Source organism: Tupaia chinensis, unplaced genomic scaffold (assembly GCF_000334495.1).
Source record: "Tupaia chinensis unplaced genomic scaffold, TupChi_1.0 Scaffold000370_1, whole genome shotgun sequence".
Taxonomy (NCBI): Eukaryota; Metazoa; Chordata; class Mammalia; order Scandentia; family Tupaiidae; genus Tupaia; species Tupaia belangeri.
In genome coordinates this window covers 4,979,339-4,984,196 of record NW_006159867.1, presented here as the reverse complement: position 1 = coordinate 4,984,196, position 4,858 = coordinate 4,979,339, and positions in this window count along the sequence as shown.

Genomic DNA, 4,858 nt, shown 5'->3' with positions numbered 1-4,858 from the left:
ATATATATATGCCATACACTCACAGGAGACACAGACAGAGATAGACAGAAAGTGAGAAATCACTCTCCCAGGGGGGATGGCCACGATGCAATTTTTTCTCCTCCATTCTCATCTCAGGATTTCGGGAACACATGCACACACACCTGGCATGGGTTTTAAGCTGCCGTGTCTGAGATTCAAACCATGGTACGCCAGGTGGGAGTCCAGTGCTGTACTCATGAGGCCATCTGCTGGTCCCAAGACTAAGTAATTTAATCAAATGTTTTGCTTCAGGAAGCAGAAACTCCAAGGCAAAAATGATAGAGACAGAACTACTGATTTTTGTGCATACTCTGATGAAAGAAAGAAATGAAGGGCTCTGGGCCTTTCATGAGCACCAAGAGAACTCATTGGCTCTATTCATAAAAAACACCTCAGGCAAAATTAACCCAGTGAGAACAGAATAATGGCACCATTAGTTCAGATGATGAAAATTATATTAACGGTTTAACAGATTTGCCAATATTTGCCTTGCTGCTAAGCAAGGGTGGAGAAATAAACACAGATAAACACCCTCCAATAATTCCATGATAAACAAGTCTGAGTTCACAAAAAATTATTAAAGCAACTTTATAAAAATGTGCAAAATACTGAAACCCGTGAAATCCGTAATGTTAAAATATACAGTGGAAAATGAACTTTTCTAGGATATTAATAGAGTGAAGATTGCATAACTCATTCTCACAGTTTACAGTTTTCAAAATGTTAAAAATCGTACATGGCAACAAAACAAAACTGGAAAGTACATATATAAATATTCAGTGTTCTCTCCTCACCCCCATCACCACCATCAAAGAGGGAGAAGAAAAAAAAATGAATAAACTTAAAACACAAGGGGTCAGGTGTGGAGAGAATGGGGAACCAGTCTACCACTCGATTTGTGTTCCTACCAACTACACCACCTGTCAAGGGTGTGGGGAATTCATCCTTGACTCGATTGTGTCTTTCCACAATGTCAGGACTTTACTCACATCGATCATCCTAACACACAAGCAAACATAAAAGAGCAAAGGACAGGGAGATGTGAACCTGTCCAAAACTGAGTAGCTACACTACACTATGAAGGGGCTCTACGCTAATCATCCAACCCGAAGCCTTACTGGAATGGGTCTGCCATCTGAGATGAGGGCTTTCACAGAACTTTCTTCAGTCATGTGGCACAGCACAGGTCAGCAAACAAGCATTCTTGGTACTGCAGGGGTGTCCAAGTAGGGTCTGATTCTGCAAGTCAGGGTCCCGGTGATTCCAGCCTCAGAGAGATGAGCTGCTTCCACCATCGTAGGTGTTCAAGCACAGTCTGATTCATGCATAGGAATGTCTTGTGGTAGAAGGCATTAAATTGTCTGAGATCTGATTTATATGTCTCTCTGAAAAGGATCTTATTGTAGAGAAAAGTTCTTATCATTGGAATCAGTTGGTTTATTGTGAATTGTTATGCTTATTGCAGCTTGTGGGAATAGAAGCTAATTTGAGTGGTTTAGGCAGGTTGTTTACAAATGTCCACCAAAGCAGTTGCGTATGGTGCTTGACACAAATAAGGTCATTTTGAGCATTGCTCTGTATACCAGGTGATGACACCTAGGTTCATGTTCCAGGACCTATAAGAACACCATGGGAACCAGCAGTTAGTGTAATGGCTATGTCACTGGATTCCCACGTAGTCGACCGCGGTTCGTGTCCCGGACCCGGTGGCTTAAAAAACTCACGCCGGGCGCGTGTGCGTGCGTGCCCAAGATCCCGAGAGGAGAATGGAGGAGAAGGGATTGCGGCGTGACCATCCCCCCTGGGGGGGGATTTCTCGCTTTCTGTCTCTATGTCTCTCTCTGTCTGTCTGGCGAGCGCACGCGCCCTACAGTGAAAATCTCTCAAAAAAAAAAAAAAAAAAAAAAGAACACCATGCATGCCTGTGCATGTCCATGATCTGGGCTAACTAAGGCTGGGCAGTATTGGGACATGAGAATTATGTTAGGAGTCTCTCTCTCTCATGGAAGAAATAAGGAAAAATAACTTAAAATAGTCAATGTAACAATGCTTTACAAATTCCTATCATAGGGACCAACAGATGGTGCAATGGTTATATTTCTGGACTCCCCCATGGCCAACCACTGCAGTTCCACCCAGTGGCTTCAAACTTATGCCAGGCCTGTGTGCCCAAAACCCTGAGAGGAAAATGGAGGAGAGGGATTGCAGTGTGGCCACCTACTTGGGGAGTGATTTCTCCCTTTCTGTCTCTCTCTAGTAAGCACACGCACCCTATAGCAAAATCTCTTAAAAAAAATCCTGTCATATTTTCTATGGTATTTCTATTTGAGTAGTTATCTTGACATTCTTAATATGAAATAGTGTCTTTTTATTGGAGATTGAGTTGGGATGGCAAGACTAAGCTAAAGTTCAACATTGTCAGAAGAGCAGTAGTGGATGTGATCTACAGAATGGCTGTATATGTAGAATTTCTTAAATTGTGATCCTCATTAATAGACTCTGAGATAGAAACTTGCATACTAGAGTTTTGCTGGGTAATGTTCTTGAGAACAATCCCTATAGGAGAATGAAGGCAATGTCATTTTCATTCAGAGGGAGAAGTTTAAGCTATGATATTTGCAGGCCTCAGTAACCCACAGGGATCTTCATAGTTGTCCCAAATTGAAATAAGAGGACAGGCTCTATGTGAATACACATTGGTCAGCCTTAGATGTAGAAGGCAGATACATTCAGAGCAAGGTTTTTCTCAGAGTTACTCCCGTAAGCAGCCAGAAGATGCCACACAGAAGCCCTAGATATGAGTGCCTATTGAAAGGAGGAGCCTGCACAGCGCACTATAATATCCATACTATCAACCACGTGTGTGACTTGGGTCCACTTGCTTATTAGTGTAATTTCAACCTATGTAAAATGTGCTTCTTTAAGACTTGTCAAAGAAAAATTGCACCAAACACTTGCTAAAAAATGTCAAGGAAAGGAGTTGGGAGGTGGCACAGCGGTAGTGCAATGCTCTGAGAGGCTGACCCATGTAAGAATGTTCTGGGTTCCTATCTAGAGTCATTCTTGAACACCCTGGGTATTCATATGCCCATGGTCTGGACTGTCTGAACCATGAAGGCCCTGTAGGGTTACCTGTCTCTCACTCATGAAAGAAAAAGAAGAAATTGTGAAAATGGCATGGAAGTCTTTATCAAAACTATTGCAAAATGCTGATAGATCTACCTCATGTCATATTTGGAGGATTTGAAAGAATTCAACTTATGAGTCTGGATTCTGGTTATATAGTTCCTTGCTGTTCCATGGTCAAATGCTCAGGTTCCACTTGGAGCTGAAAAATACCCCAGGAGCCAACTTTCAGAATGGTGTCTAGTAATTTCCTGATGATAGCTTGTTCTCGTTTCATCACCCACGGAGGGGACATGTTGTTTCTCCTGTTTAGGATGGCAGTAATCCATTTCATACTTTGTCTCACCACAGCTGTCTTATGTGCTCCAGAGTCTGCCCTGCTATAGCCCAGAAGGCAGAGCTACTTATCCCCAACTTGCCCTTACGGCTGAGCCTATTCATTTTTTGAGCCCCATTTTGAAGTTGACCAATTTAATGTCATCCAGTAAATACACCTGAACAGTATTCCCAAATGTGACATGTTCTCCCTTGATAACCTTACAGGCCTAGTAGGTGTCATACATGTATGGCAGGAGATAAGATGAACTACATGAAATAACTGAATTCATCAGTATACATCTAATTTTTGTAGGACAGCATCTGTGAAATATATAAGAATATGAGAGGACTGCCATTCCTGCATATTGTAAATTTGTAAGGCTAATTTTTGCCATCAGTCTCAGGTTGTGATTCTCTTCATGATTTACTAGTCTGGACAGGGACACTTTTACTTAGAGGATTTTAAGAAGGTGTTTGTGTTTTGAATATGGAAACAAGGTAAGGACTATTGAGCCCTGAGGATAAGACAGGGCCAGGAGGGGCCAGCAGATGGTGCAGCATTGCATCACTGGATTCCCACATGGCCAACTGCGGTTCAAGTCCTGGACCTGGTGGGTTGAAACTCATGCTGGGCAGGTGTGCTTCTGTGCCCAAATCCCAGGAGGAGAATGGAGGAGAAGGGATTGCAGCATGGCCATACCCCCAGAGGTTGATTGCTCACTTTCCTTCTCACTATCTGTCTCTTTCTGGTGAGCACAAATGCCTTAAAGCAAAAACCTCTCAAAAAGAAAAAAAAAAAGACACTGTCAAGAAATGTTTCCTTTAAAGAATTTGGCCATTCTTTGAAAAGCCATTTGAACTAATTTAAATGAAAATGAAAAAATGTGTTTATGTAGTTAATAATTTTAGTTACTTTTTCTTAATCAAAACAATTATTCTTATTGGCCTATAATTATGAAAACTAAAAAATCTGTAGATCAAAAATTCTAAAAGAAATTTACGAAGACTCTTAACATAGTTGACTTGAGAGGAAATTCTCCTTTACATTTTTGCTTTTATTTGTGGTTACACATATTTTACCTTATTATTATTCTTTGTTTTTAATCTTTGTTCAGCCAATTACAAATGATGGAACATCTTATCTCTCAAAAATAGAATTATACTGTTATACTGGTTCATTTTACATTAGACTTATAGATGATGCTTCAACTTAAGAGGACCTACAACTTCTTAGCAGTTGAAATGGTGATATCTCATACTAGAAACTACTCCATGAATACAAATAAAAAAAAAAAGAATACATACTTAAGATGAATAAATTTTGCAGATCTAATATAGTCTTGTTTTTTGGAGAGGTTTTTGCTATAGGGCGCGTGAACTCACCAGACAGAGA